Source organism: Dasypus novemcinctus, chromosome 12 (assembly GCF_030445035.2).
Source record: "Dasypus novemcinctus isolate mDasNov1 chromosome 12, mDasNov1.1.hap2, whole genome shotgun sequence".
Taxonomy (NCBI): Eukaryota; Metazoa; Chordata; class Mammalia; order Cingulata; family Dasypodidae; genus Dasypus; species Dasypus novemcinctus.
In genome coordinates this window covers 59497689-59514066 of record NC_080684.1, presented here as the reverse complement: position 1 = coordinate 59514066, position 16378 = coordinate 59497689, and the positions used below count along the sequence as shown (strand labels likewise).

The 16378-nt window shown below is 42.0% G+C and overlaps 1 pseudogene; it reads right to left on the bottom strand.

The window, feature by feature from the left end:
* Positions 1-15027: 15027 nt before the first annotated feature.
* LOC101445143 (NEDD8-conjugating enzyme UBE2F pseudogene) lies at positions 15028-15531 on the bottom strand (annotated as a pseudogene).
* Between the last annotated feature and the right edge of the window lie 847 nt (positions 15532-16378).

Below are 16378 nucleotides of genomic sequence, written 5' to 3'. Positions count from 1 at the left end.
GACTATAATTTAGTACAATTTAAAATAACATTGTTTATCAATTTTAACAAAGCTATCACAGTAATGCAACGTTTGATATGGAAAACTGCATGTAATGGGGACCTCTGTATATTCTGCATGATTTTTTGGAAACTTCAATTTCTCCTATTACAAATAGACAAGTTTTTAAAAAAGCTATAAACAGCCTAAAGTTCCAACAACTTGGATAAATAAATTGTGATCTGTTCTTATAATGTATTACTATTTAAAGGTTTAAATGAAATAACTTAGGTCTGCATGCATCAACATGGATATGTGTAAAATGTATAATATTGGTGAAAAACAAGTTTTAAACAGATAAAGATATTTTACCTTATATAAATTTTTAAAGCAGTTATTTAGTAAATACATAAAAGAATGGACAGGAAGAATACATACCAGCATCAGAATAAAGTTTCCTCTAGACTGCAAAGGTCTTAACAGGGGATGGGATGGGATGGGACTGATATGCATCATCTGCAACTGTAGTTTAACTTGTTTTTTGACCAAGAGATCTGAAGTCAACTTGGCAAAATGTTAAGTTGTTAATTCTGAGATAGGTACTCACTTCTTGGTATATTAATCTATATGTTTCTGTATGTTGGAAATATTTTTTTGTAATTTTAAAATTAAAATGAATATTTTGGTATCATAATTTTAGAAAATCACCATCTGTTTACTGTAAGTCAATGGTTCCTAGATTTTGGTTTCTCATGGGTATAGTAAGTGGTAATATTGGTTAGACTAATATAGTTTGTGCATAAATTCAAACTTATTTTATATCCAAATATGCTTAGAAAGCCAACTGAGAAGTATAAAGTCTATAGGCTTTGGATATTCAGGGAGGATGCAAGACAAATGTGTCATGCTTACCTGGAATGTAGGGAGTTCATGCTAAAAGCTTACCTGGAATGTAAGGGATATGTGTTAACTCAAGCTTACCTGGAATGTGGGGGATATGTGTTAAATCAAGCCTACCTGGAGGAAATAACCTATCTAAAACTCAGATGAAATGCTTGAAGAAACAAACAAAAAGTCCTTTTACATACAAGCACCATTTGACTCCTCACTCTTATATCCTCTGTATAAAAGGGACCCAAAAATTTCATTTGGGGCTCAGTTTTTATCAGGACAAGAGTCTGCCAAATCCAGCCGGTTGAAATAAATCATCTTCCTTCTCAGAATTATCATGTCCTGGCTTTCGAAACTGTGTACACCCAACTTCTCTCTGCTAATACATTTCTGGGGACTCTCCTGGGATTTGCTGAGAAGGTCAGAGGTGGCTGTGATTGTTTGCCCCTCCTGGACATCTCCAAGGAGGCTTGGAGGGACTAGGCAAAAACCCAGCCCTGGGCATTCTGGACTCCCCATTTTAGTCCAGAAAGAGGTTGTAGACTTTGCTGGAGCCATCCCAGAAGAACTAGAGGTGCCAGAAGGTTTAAGAGACCCTGAGAATGAAGCAAGGTGCACTGCACATCAGAAGGGTAAGACCCCTGGCATCATAGCACAGGAAAAAATCTAATTCTAAAATTAGGAGGGAGCCCAATCAGCTCTTTAGAGGAGGAGACCCCAGTACTCCTGAAAATACAGGAGGAAGCCACCTTCTCTCTAGGTCTGAGAAAAGGAAAAGTGGGCTATGTGCGTGTGATTGTGGAGACTGAGTGAGATGCAGAAAATCACTTCTGTGGGGTGAGTGTGCAGAGTCCTGATCCATGGTTCCATGGCAAACTCATATGGTCAAGGGCAGTCTGGGGGACCTCCCTGCAAAGGGACCCTCTTCTGAGCCAGGGGTTTATACCAACCCACTAAGGCCAAAAGGTGCCAAAAGCTCCCGTGAGGGACACAGCCGGAGACAGACAAAGCATGAGGCGTGAGGCTTGAGCGAGTGATGTCCAGTGTTGGCACAGGGTGGAAACATGGGAAACACACAAAGTAGGACCCCATTAAGTTGTATACTGAAAAACTTCACCGTGCATTCCCTGGAGAAGTATAAGGCATAAAGTTCCAGCCAGGAAAACTTTGTGAATTAGAATGGCCAACTTTCAGTGTGGGCTAACCCCAGGAGGGCACTTTAGATCCCTGGATCATCCATAAAGTCCATGACATAGTAACTGGAAAACCAGGGCACCCAGACCAATTCCCCTACATTGATGCCTGGCAGAACACTGTGAATCAAAGGCCACCCTGGTTAGGGAAGTGCGTGACTAAGAAAGCCAGGATTTGCCTAATACAAAAGCCAAGGAGTGCTGTCCCAGGAACCAGACCAAACAAACATGGTGCAAAAAGTCCAGAAAACGTGCACCCCAAATCCACTGCTGACCCACCCAAATTAGAAGGGCCAAATGAAAATGATGTCCTGCTGCCATATGCAATTGCTCCTACTGCAGTAGTGCTGAGAAATGAGAATGAGCAAGTTTCCCTGACCAGTGCTCTGTTATCATCATCTGTGCGGGGAAGTGCGACACCCACACCATCCCTGCAGCTTCTTTTATCGCCATCCGCATCAGAGAGGGTACCCACACCAACCCCACAGTTCCCTTTATCGCCATCTGCACCAGAGAGGGCACCTACCCCATCCCTGCAGCTGCTTTTATCAACCATCCACGTCAGAGAGGGCACCTACACTGTCCCCGCAGCTGTCTTCGGCACATTCCACACCGAAAAATACAGACCAGCTGCTTTCACAGTCGGTTGCCCCTGGCAATGCAGCATTGCTCATCAGACAGGAAGGAAACACTGAAAAATGGCAACTCAGACCATGGGGAGCCCTGGGGGCAGAGGGAGCAGAGAGAGAGGTGGCCTTCCAGTTACCTCTCCATGAAGCCTGGGCCCCAATTTATTATGATGCAGATGGTCAGATTCAGGGGGGGATCTGAACATCTACCAGCCCTTTACTAAAATGGACCTCTTTAACTGGAAAAGCCACACACCCCCATTCTCAGAGAAGCCTCAAGCCATGATGCACCTTTTCCAGTCCATCATACAGACCCACAAACCCACCTGAGCTGATTGTAAGCAACTTATAATGACTATATTAAACTTTGAAGAAAGAATGCATGTCATGCAGGGGGCTCTAACCTGTCTAAGAGAGAACCCACCTGAGGGAACTCTGGACAGTGACCAATATGCCCACTCATAATTCCCAGACAAGTAGCCTCACTGGGACCCTGATAGCACAACCAGGCTCAACCAAATAGAAATGTTCCCTAGGGCCTTAGTTGAAGGACTCAGGGCAGGGAGCTGGAAAGCAATAAACATGGCAAAAACACCCAAATCCTACAGGCTCTCAATTAGAGTCCATCTCCATTCTATGAGAGACTGTGTGAAGCATTCCATGTATATATGCCCTTTAGTCCAGACACTCCCAAAAGTCAAACAATGGTCAATGCAGCATTCGTTGTCCAATCATAGGCTGACATCTGAAGAAAGCTGCAGAAGTTGGATGGGTTTGCTGGTATGAATATCTCTCAGCTCATGAAAATAGCCACTAAGGTTTATGTCAACCACAATGTAGAAACAAGGAAGGTAGAAAACTGGAAGATGTAAAAAGAAAACAGATCTTCTGGCAGCAGCAATAGTTGAAAAATCCAATCCTGTGTCAAGAAGAGTAAACTGGGAAGTCCCTGCCCTAAGGAGAAGGAAGGGCCCACCCCTAGGGCGAAATCAGTGTGCATACTGCAAGGAGGATGGGCACTGGAAGCAAGGGTGTCCCAGCCAGCCACTCGACCCTGTCACTGCAATGCAAGCAGCCAAAACGTGAGCCAGGAAAGCTAGTGAGGCATCACAAACCAAAACCTGGGTTCATAAAAATTCAGGGAAAAAAAAACAGTAAATCAGATCTTTGGACTGGCAGGAATAGAGGACTGTGATAGAGATTAAGACAGACCGGGCTCCTATTCTCTCTGCCCCGTAGAGCCTATGGTCAGAGTCCAATTTGGGGGCCACACCATACATATGATGGTCGACACTGAAGCTCAACATTCTATAATGACCAAGCCAGTTGGGCCTCTATCAAAAAGACAAGCCACTATCATAGGGGCAACTGGCAAAAGTACCCAACGGCCCTTCCTCCAAGCCAGAACCTGCAACATTGGGGGAAAGGAGATCACTCATGAATTCCTTTATCTTCCAGAGTGCCCAGTATCCCTCCTGGGTCAAGACCTGCTGTCTAAACTGCAGGCTCAAATTACCTTTAACGCCATGGGGCAATCCACACTGACACAGGGACCACAGGAGCCTCCAAAAATAGACCTAACCCTTCCTTTGCAGGAAGAATGGAGACGGTTTTTGCCTCAGTGAAACTGGCCAATCTACGGCCACACAGATCCCCTTTGAAAATGTGCCCAAAGTATGGGCAGAGGGTAACCCAACAGGGATGGCATGTGACATTCCTCCAAATTATTATTGAAATAAAGCCCACAGCCAGTCCAGTAAGCATAAAGCAATATCCAGTTCCACACAAAGCACAAGAAAAAGTCCAGCTAAATATTCAGAGATTACTGAATGAAGGCATATTAAAGCCATGCCAATCTCCATGGAATACCCCGCTCTTTCCAGTTAAAGAGCTGATGGGAATTACTGCCTGTTCCAGGATTTACGAGCAGTTAATTCAGCAGTAATAACTCTCTATTCTGTGGTTTCTAATCCATATACTCTTCTCAGGTTAATACCCTCATCGGCAATCTACTTTTCATGCTTAGATCTTAAGGACACCTTCTGCATTCAGGTAGCACCCTGGAGGCAACCAATTTTCACCTTTATGTGGGACTATCTGGACTCAGGTGAAAAGCAGCAGCTAACATGGATGCAATTGCCTCAGGGATTCAAAAATGCACCCACTATTTTTGGACAAGCCCTGACCAGTGATCTTACATCCTTTAAACCAGAAAGCCATAACTGTTTCCTCCTCCGATGCGTAGATGACTTCATCCTCTGAGGTCCCACCTACCAAGACTGCGCTGATGGAATCCATGCCCTTTTAAAGCATCTATAGCAAAAAAGCTATTGGGTGTCTAAGAAAAAAGCCCAAATTTGCCTACCTCTGGTCAAATATCTAGGTTTTAAAATAATGCAGGGGTGCTGTGAATTGGGACTTGAAAGAAAGAAAGCAATCTGTAGTCTCCCTGAGCCCAACACCCACCAGAAGCTGCGAGAGTTCCTCAGAGTGGCTGGATTCTGCCACAATTAATCCCCAATTTTGGGGTCCTCACGTGCCCTTTATATGAAGCCACAAAGGGGGGAAATTGTGATCCCCTGCTCTGTGAAAACCCACAGAAAAACACTTCACTGTCCTCAAATAAGCTCTAATGGAAGCACAGAGCCTCAGGCTTCCAGATCTCAGTAAACCATTCTACCTCTATGTTCATAACCACCAAAGCATTGCAGTAGGAGTACTCACTCAATACCTTGGTTCCTGGCAAAAACCTGTAGCTTATCTATCCAAACAACTGGACACTGTAGCCCAGGGATGGCCCTTATGCCTGCAAGCTGTAGCAGCTGCAGCAACACTAACACTAGAAGCCATAAAATTAACTCTTGGGCAGCCTATAATTGTCCGGGTTCCGCATGCAGTAATCACAATCTTAGAAGCTAAAGGAACACACTGACTTACTAACAGCTGCCTGGTTAAATATCAAATGCTATTATGTGAAAATCCATCCATCCAACTGGAACTTGTAAAAACCCTAAATCCTGCCACCCTGCTACCTGTGTAGTGGGGGTTTTCCAGCCCATAACTGCCTGGAAACATTGCAAGAAGTATATTCCAGCAGGCCAGACCTCCAAAACCAGCCACTGGCAGATCCTGACATGGAGTTCTTCACAGATGGGAGTACCTTTATGCAGGGCAGCAATCAGTGAGTGGGATACACTGTAGTAACATCCGAGACCACAGTAGAGGCTCAGCACCTCCCAGATAACACATCAGCACAGAAAGCTGAACTCATTGCCTTCACCTGAGCCCTACAACTTCTGGCTGGAGCCAAGGTTAACATCTACACAGACTCCAAATATGCTTTTCTTACCCTGAATGCACATGGAGCCTTATACAAACAAAAAGAGCTCATTAACTCAGGAGGGAAGAGCATTAAATATGGAACTACTAGAAACAGTTTGGGAGCACTATCAAAGTGGCTGTAATGTGCTGCAAGGGACACCAGACAAGCCCAGGGAAATCGGAGGGCAGATGCTGAAGCAAAAAGAGTGGCACAGGAAGGATCCCTGTCTGAAAACCTGGTCACTGCTCTCATTCCTCAACCTTTTAATTATCAGAAACTCCAGTATACACTGCCTCTTCTCATCCCACAGCCTCTGAATCACCAGGAGCTGCAATATACTCAAGCTGAGAGAGAGTGGCTACTCTCTGAGAGGAGGACACAAGGAGCAAATGGATGGTGGACATAGCCCAATCACAGAATAGTTGTGCCACAAATATTAGCCACAACTGTAGTTCAAGACTACCACGAGAGCACACACTTGGGAAAAAACCATCTTAAAGAAGTATTAGGAAGATTCTTCTACATCCCATGTTTAGCCACTATCACCTATGCCATATGACAGTGGTGCATGACATGTGCAAAAAATAACCATTGCCAGGGACCCATGGGAGCCCCAGGAGTCCAAAGAATTGGCAGTATGCCTCTCAAATATCAAATATCATTTGCACCTTTTCTGGTTGGGTGGAGGCCTTTCCCACTTGAACAGAAAAAGCTGAAGAAGTGGCCAAAGTTCTTCTCAGGGAAATCATTCCTCGATATGGGCTACCCCTCTCAATTGGTTCTGACAATGGACCTGCCTTCATCTCCAAAATCACTCAAAAGATCGCCAAAGCACTATGCACCCAAGGGAAACTGCACACCGCTTACCGTCCTCAAAGCTCAGGGAAAGTAGAGCAAATGAACCATACAATAGACTTATATTGCCAAGATTTGCCAAGAAACTGGGCTTACATGGGTTCAAGTACTTCCAAGGGCTCTCCTCCAAGTTCAGGCCAGCCCAAGCCGAAAGCTAAGCCTAACCCCTTATGAAATCCTCCTTGGAAGCCCCTCCCCTCTTAGTCCAAAATATAGAAGGGGATCTCAGAGAAAGAGGAAACTTATCAATAGCTCAGCAAATGATTAGCTTAGGAAAAACCCTACAAAACCTGCATCACTGGGTCCAAGAAAGGGCCCCCATTAGCTTAAGCAGCTCCATAAACCTGTACAAGCCAGGAGATGCAGTCTGGGTCAAAGACTGGAAATCTTTGGTGAGATAAGCTCGATGGTGAGGACCCTATCTTGTCATTTTATCCACCCCCAGTGCTGTTAAAGTAGCTGAAATCACTCCCATGGATACACCATTGCCGGGTCAAGCGAGCTGCCCCAGAGTCCTGGACCTGTATTCCAGATACCCACAACTCAACCAAACTCATCTTGTGAAAGAACAAAACACCAAACCCTGCCCCACTCACACCTTGGCAGCTGACTGGTCCATGCATGTCCAAAGGTTGAGGATGGAACACTGAGCTCTGCTCTAATCACACCCTGGAAGTTGATTGACCTACACACAGCCAAAGAGTAGGAATCTGGTTTAATACCAGTTACAATGCCCCTTCAGTTATTTTCCCTATTCCTATCCCTGACGCTCCCCTGGTCCCAGGTTGGCATCAGAGAGTGTGAGCCACATATCCAAAAGGTATGAACGGGAACCCATGCCAATACCACATTAATATATCACAGTCATTACACCTGCAAGGGCCATATAACCACTCACCAGTTTCAGGGAATCTCCTGTAGTGTCTATAACATATCTGGCCAAATAACCAGCTATGACCCCAAACCCCCAACAGTCTCCCAATAAATGGGAAATAAGAGTGCTTAATCAAAATGGGAAGCTACTTAACTCTACCCCAGTCACTAGCCGGAACCAATGAGTGTCCCTCCTATTTGACGCATGTCAAGTTATAGACTCTGGGATACCATGGAACACTAATTTTGGAGGCTCAGCTGGGAGCAGAAATATACTCATAGCAATATGTGTGCTCCAGAAATGAAAAGTGCAGCCCAAGGTGAGGGTGGAGGGGCTTCTGGTGTATACTGCTGTCCCTACTGGTCCTGTGTCATCTGGGCCACCTGGAACACAGACACCACTAAACAGCCATCCTCACCAAAAGTATGACCCTGGCTAACCGCCTACATGGTCAATGTAACCCCTTAAACCTGAATCCTGGCAGACTCAGGGAGTCCAAATGGGCCTCCACATTGATGGAAGAGGAATAGACCTAGGAGCCTACATCTGGGTTTGGTATCCGGAACACCCACTCACAAGTAAAGCCCACTCTGTGTTCCACTCCTTTTATGAAGAAATGGAAAAGCCCTTTTCCATTCCACAGGCAGCAATAAACCTCTTCATAAACCCAGCTGAAGTAGTAGGGGCAGCCTTAAGTGTCTCCCTGTGCTATGTATGTGGAGGTACTAATATGGGAGACCAGTGGCCCTGGGAAACTAGAGAATACAATTACAGCCTCCCGGCTGTCCTCCGAATTAGTATGTGGCCCTTGCAAACTTCAGTCATTGGAAAATATTGTGCTTCAAGGGCCTGCCTAAACTCCTCTATATCTTTTGGAAACCTAACATGTACAGGGGGAAATTCCAAAATTATACCACCAATACAACAGAGCCTTGGGGAACATGGAATGAATCTGACCTTGTTCTCATAAATCATACTTTCCCCGAATTAATCACAGTGTGGAAGGCATCTTTACTGCCCCAAACAGTCTGTACAGGATTGTGGGAAAGTTGCATTCTAAGAACTTCCCTGAAACTGGTGTGGTACTTGTATGCTCAGTAAAATAAAACCCTCCTTCTTCCTCATTTCCTTAGCAGAAGGGAAAGAGCTAAGCCAGCCAGTGTATCAAAACATAAGAGAAGAAAGGGCTGTTGTTACCTGGGGAGGTGAAGAATGGCCCCTGAGCGTATAATCCAGTACTATGGGCCAGCAACTGGCAGAGGATGGCATGTGGGGTTATCAAACCCCTATCCATATGCTAAACCAAATCATCTTCTTACAAGCTGTGGTAGAAATAATAACTAATGAAACTGCCCATGCTCTAAACTTACTAGCCCAACAGCAAACTAAATTCAGAAATGCTATCTATCAAAACTATCTTGCCCTAGACTATCTCCTGGCAGCTGAAGGGAGAGTTTCTGGAAAATTTAATCTCTCTCTAACTGCTGCCTTAAACTAGACAGCACCGGAAAGGTTTCTGATGAAATTATAAGCAAAATGATAAAAATTGCTCATGTTCCAGTGCAGACCTGGAATGGATGGAATTTAAGTAATCCCTTCAGAAGCTGGCAGTCAATAGTAAACAATTTCAAGCTTCTACTAGGAATAATTGCCTTCCTCATAGGAGGATGCACCATACTTCCTTGCCTCCTCCCTTTCATCGTAAACAGAATGTGCACCCTAATAAATGGTATAGTAAAAATGCAAACAGCTGCCCATCTCATGGCTTTATATACATATCAGTCAGTCCAGAGAGACTCTGACAATAGTGATGCTGAAGCTTAATAACCTTAAGCAGGCATCAAAGGGGGGAAATAATAGAGCTTGTGCATAAATTCAAATTTATTTTATATCCAAATATGCCTAGAAAGCAAATTGAGAAGTATATACTCTATTGGCTTTGGATATTCAGGGAGGATACAAGCCAAATGTGCAACACTTACCTGGATTGTGGGGGGTTTGTGCTAAAAGCTTACCTGGAATGTAGGGGATATGTGTTACCTCAAGCTTACCGGGAATGTGGGGGCTATGTGTTAAATCAAGGTTACCTGGAGGAAATAACCTATCTAATACTCAGATAAAACACTTGAAAAAACTAACAAAAAGTCCTTTTACATACAAGCACTGTTTGACTCCCCACTCTTATATCTTCTGTATAAAAGAGATCCAAAAATTCTATTAGGGCTCAGTTTTTATCAGGACAAGAGTCCACCAAGTCTGACTAGTTGAAATAAATCATCTTCCTTCTCAGAACTCTCATGTGCTGGCCTTTGATACCATGTACACCTGACTTCTCTCTGCTACTACAAGACTATTTGTTGTCTCTCCCTGGAGGAAATTCATACATCCTGGCACTGGTGAACTCAGCAGAGGATGTGACCTTGCTTTGGCTAAAAAGATGTGGGTGGAAGTGAAGTGTGTGCCTTTGGAGCAGAAGTTTTGAGACTGCTCATGGATTTCATGTCTGTGTTTTTAACTCCACAGAGAAAACAGCAATGTCCCAGGTAGATGCTCTCTTGCTGTCTTGGGTGAGAAGCAGCTGTAGCCAAACTGCAATGAACACGTAGCATGAGCAGAAATAAAAGTTGTTTTTGAGTCACTGAGACTTGGGGGTTATTTGTTAGCTCAGTATAATTTAAGCTATTCTGCCTGGCACAACTTTAAAAGCGTAAGAAATGGATGGACCAACATAGCATGGCTGACAGGTGATTTTGGAATATCCAGGCTCTCAAAGTCACCGTTAACATCTCCTATCACCATCATTTTTTTTTTTTTTTTTGATGCAGAAGATATTATAGAAAAATAAGGAACTGTTATTTAAACTCAATAGATTTAACACCAAATACTTAACTCTGCTCTCTTGGTCCCTGCTGCTGCCACCTAATTTAACATCAGCCTTATGAAAATTTTCATCACTGACTGGCTTTTGGGATAAACCAGTGATTTCAACTTCGAGGGTGTAAAGACTTTTCAAAGGGTAGGTATTTATTAAAATAGTTTAACAGGGATCAATTTTCCTTATATCCACAATTTCATTTGTACTCATTTCTAAACATGATTTGCCTTGGAACCTCTGGTCAGTTCTTGTTCTAGTACTCTGGCCCCATCCCCACTCCCTTTTCTAAACCCTTTTTCCCATTACAAAGAAGAGCTCACCACCCACACAATCGAAGGTTACAAAGTTGGACTCTTGGGTGCAGAAATCTCTGCAACACCCATCACAGGGATGATTCGGAATATAGTATTGGTATCTGCATAGGAAAAGTCACTAATTCGAATTGACTGGGTATCAAATTCTTTTGCAGGTCAGGTGCTTTCCAATTCTTTTGCTGTCAGCACCATTGAAGGAACGTAATCCAGTTGTCCACTGATCATTAAAAAATATATATTTAAGAGTATGTGTGTGTGTGTGATTTTGGGCAAGTAATTCAGAAACCATTCAAAGAATTGAGAGACATTTCCCTCATAAAATTTCTCCCACTCCCATTACTTATTTCTGTGAATGAAGCTTCTCGTGGCCTCTAACTAGTTAAAATGATAAATACAGATTGTCCTGAGGCTCACCCTTGTCTCATTCTAACAACAGGGAATATTCGTCATAAATACCTGAACTAATTTTTAAAGCCTCATCTATCTCATTGAGATAGATTTCTCAAACAAAGCATTAGTTTTGTTAGAGAAATCAACAAAATTATTTTTTTTACTTTTTTTGTCTTTATTTTTTTAATGTTACATTCAAAAACTATGAGATCCCCATACACCCCCCACCCCCCTAACCCCTCTCCTCTCAGCATAACAACAACCTCCTCCATCATCATGAGACATTCATTGCACTTGGTGAATACATCTCTGAGTACCGCTGCACCTCATGGTCAATGGTCCACACCATAGCCCTATTTCTAATATATTTATAAAATATATCTTATTTGATTATTGATCACCATTTATAATATATTTCTTATTTGATCAATTGTATACTAAAACCAAAGCCTTATGGTCAAGAAAAAAAATTTTTAACTTCAATGTATATATTTATTTTTGGTACAGAGAAATATAAAAGGGTAATCAATATAAGCCTCAGGGGAAAAATATTACATTAAAATATAAATCCATTGGGGGTATAGAATGTAAATACAAGTTCAAGGAACTTGAAGGAAGATAAGGAATTATGTGAAAATTTCTCATTTAAGAGAGTTTGCACAATCGAAACCACAATGAGATAACATCTCGCTACCACTAGCGTGACTACTATTAAAATAAAATGGTACGGGAATCCCATATTTTTTTAACGTAACAATATGTAATCTAAAGTTTCTATAAATAAATAAATGGAACCAAGTGTTGGAAAGGATGTGGAAATACAAGAATACTCATTCATTGCTGGTGGGAATGTAAAATGTGCAGTCCCTGTGGAAAACAGGTTGATGAGTCCTCAGAAAGTTAAGTATAGAATTACCATATGACTCAGCAATCCCACTTCTAGGTATATACCCCAAAGAATTTAAAGGAGAGACTCAAGCAGATATTTGCACACCTATGTCCATAGCAACATTATTCACAAATGCCAAAAGATGGCAGCAACCCAAGTACCCACCAACAGATGAATGAATAAATAGAATGTGGTATATGCATACAATAGAATACTATTTGGCCGTAAAAAGGAATGAAATTCTGATGCATGCTGCACCATGGATGAACCTTGAAGACCCTGTGGTGAGTGAAATAAGCCAGAAACAAAAGGATAAATACTGTATGATCTCACCTCTAAAATGAACAGGATATGCAGGGCTGGGTGGGGGAGGGGAATGGGGATTTAATGTTTATTTGGTACCGGGTGATGGAAAAATTTTGGCAAAGGATGATGGTGAAGGAGGCACAACTTTGTGAATATAATTAACACCACTGATTGTGTATCTGAAAGGGATAAAAGGGGAAATTTTAGGTTGAATATAAATTTACACACAAAAAAAACCCAATAGAACTGTAGAACAGAATGAACCCTAATGTAAACAATGGGCTACATTTAATGGCATCATTATAATATTATTTCATCCGTTGTAACAAAAGTTGCACATTAATGTAAAATGCTAATAATAAGGAAAACTGCTTGTGCATGAAGGAGTGTATGGGAACCCTGTGATTTAGGCATGATTTTGTTTGCTCATGCAATTTTAAAATGACCAATGGTGGATGTCAAATCCCTGCAGTATTTAGATTCCATTGGATTTAAAAGAGTGATATAGCAGTGTTATTTTAAAATGTCAATATTCATAAACAATGAAAGACTACATTCCTCATAACCACTTAATTTAACATCAAATTTTACATGCCACCTTAAAAACTTACTAGGAGGTGCACATTTAAAAAAATGTATTTTAAGAGGCACATGAGCAAAAATGTCTGAAGGCCACTAACTACAACGTCCTCAGAGATCCCAGCTCTCGTCCTCATCCCTCACTCTTCAGCTCCCAGTAGGCTACCACCAGCACTGTCCACACGGTGGCAGTAGTGTCTCTGCAGCATGACAGAGTTCCAAGGCTAGATGATTTCTAAACCATCCTATTTCATTTGTGAGCAACATGTTAAATGAACAGGTTACATTTCCTTTACATTAGAACAATAAATGTCCACTGTATCGTACCACTGCTGAATTTCAAAATATTTTATTAAATTTTCCAATCATGTAACAAAAGAGCTACAGCTATAAATACCAGAGCTATATAAATCTCTTTTCACCCACCCGAGAATGACCTGAACATTAATTTCATTTTTCATCCTCTCCCTGCTTTTCTCTTCACCACTGCTTACACAGTCTGTGCCCAACCCCAGCTTCAGTTGCTAAGCAACTTTAACTTTGTTGCTCTTGTACACTAACATCATTTTCTCTAATGAGAACATGGATGCGGTCCAAATTACCTTCTTTTCCAGAAAAGCAGATACAGGATGCTTATGACTTATGCTAATACTAAGGCAAATCACATCTCAATATATAAATGCAGGAAAAGGAAATCCAGAAAGCCTTAGCAACTCTGAACATAGGCTATACCTAATAATTTTTTCTTATTAAAAAGATTATGGTTTTATCGAGCACCTATTAAGTAGCAGGCACTGTGCTAGATGCTTAGCATTTATTATTTCTTTTAATCTTCAAAATGTCATTTAATACTCAAGTCAATTTTTTAGGGTTTTTATATCCCCAGGACAGTGCAATTTTTAAGATTGTATCTAGTGGAAGGTAAGCTCTTCTTTTATAAAATGGACAAAGGACTGTTGGGATATTGGAAGTGGGAAGAGAAAACTGGCATAATTGGTGAACCCTCATTTTCAGGAAAATCTCTATTTTTTTTTATTATTTTGATTTTAATTTTCCAGATAAAAAGACAAAGGCCCATAGAAGTTAAATGTTTTGCATAAGTCATGCAAACAGTAAATGGCAAAATCCACATTCTGTCAGACACACTATGGCATGCTGCCTATGCTCATATTGGGTTCAAAATGTTGTAGGAATTGCATTCTTAGCTCATTAATTCAAAAAGGAGTTCTTTGTCCAACATGTAAAGTACGGTGAGACTTTCTCCATGAACCTCTCATAGGCTCTTCTCTATGAATGAATAGCATGTTTGTGGTCTCTGTGTGAGCAGAACTGGACTGACTTGAGTTTGAACCTTTGCTTTGTTTTTGATTTGTTGAGAACAGAAAAAAAATACTTAAAGCATTAAATCGTACAAAATCCAAGTCTGTTCCGAAATATAATAAGTAAATGATTCTAAGCATTCTGGCACGCTTCAGGACATCTAGACAGGGCCAAAATTTCTGGAAGAATCTAAGAGAATTTACATCTGATCCCCATTGGTTGGGAGTTCCTTATTGCCAATCTGCAGTTGCACTAAACACATCATTAGCATCACTTGTGTGGGAAACTGACACGTTTCAGAAGGGGGTGAGCAAGCGCTAGCCTCCATTCTGAGTTCATTAAAACTTCTCAAGAACATTATCAACAGCCTATCCAGCACAGTGTTGAAAGAGCAAACACGTCAAGGAAGTAAGCAGCTCTGCAGCTCCGCAGAACCTAGAGCACATTTTCTGGCTGTAGTATGTTGAATTTCCCCACCGCACGTGGACAGTCTTCTTGGGATAAAGTGGCCATGGGCTAGAACAATCCAGGGTGACCGAGAGGCGGCGTGGGGTCAGGGCGAGGAGGGATAACCTCGTTTTACGTCAGAGAGACACATCTATCACAGGCGATCAAGGGCCTGTGAGCTCCCCTCGCTTCATGTAGTCTTCACCTTTATTCCAGAAGCCCTCCTTGTCCCGCCAAGGATGTTCCGCAACGTCACTACTGAGTGCATCATCGAAATTCCAAAGGGTAGGAACTAGTTTAATCCCCAAACCACAGCCTTTAATGTCCTCGAGGGAGCCAGTCAGTGCGTGGAGCGAATGTTCTCCCGCTAGGCTCAGACATGTCTCCCCCGCCTCTGTGACGCTGGGGTCAGATTCTGGTCAGGCATTTTACTTTGGGAAGCACCGTGTTGTACCCTTCAGGAACTTCAGTTTCAAACTGGCATGTTCTACCCCGGTAGTAACCCTCATCTGGCGTCACCGTTACCTGAAAGCAATAAGCTTGTTTGGACCCGGAAAAGCACTTTACATGTACATAGTAAATTAGCTTCGAGTTCTGAAACCTCTGTAACAAGCAGCTTGTTTCTCAGAAACTCTCCGAGTGGAGTCTGAAGCTGTGGCTCTTGTCATCCCACTTCAGTTGGCTGGTCAGAGCGCGCTTAAGGCTGACTTTCCCCTGGGCTCCGCGAAAGCCGCGAGGCGGGCAGGCGCCCAACCCCGCGCGGCGCTCAACCACTCACGCGGAGGCCATCTCTGCCAAGCGTCTTGTGTCTGTAATCGTTTCTTATCATGCACATAGTACGAGTTCAATAACTGTCAGCTTCTTCCCTTCCTTCCTTGCATTTTCTTCCACTTTCTATTACCCAGTTCTCTATATAGGTAGTAATTCCCATATAAGATATAACCACTGATCACAGATTAATAGCTCGTCAATTGATAGTAGAAGAATAAAGTAGAGAAGAGCCGATTTTTAGAATAAATAGCTTCTTGTCAAGCAGGAATCTGTCTCCATAAATATTAATTATAAATTATAATAAATATGATTATAATTTGCTTTTTTTCTAAATCATCATTGAATAGAGAACGCTTGATTCATTAAACCACAAAATAAATAAATATTCAAACAATATCAGATGCTCCATGTTTTGTTTTGTAGTTCTAGATAATCTTTTTACTTTTTTATTATTAACATAATTTATTTTGTCTATCTATGTGGATTATCAACTCCCAAACACTCTAATTCTTTTGTTTGTTTGTTTTCTCTCCCCTATAGCAATCTATATGCCTTCAGGACAGGTTTTTGACTGCACTTGCTCTCTGAGGTGAAAACACTAGTTTCAAATGTTTCCATCAAATATATCATTTGTAAGACATGGTTTCTCCATTAAGAATCTGTTCGTATGACAAAGGTAAACAAAATGAACAAAGAATATGAACATACGGTTGACAAGGTAAAACAATGGCTAACTTTTAATAA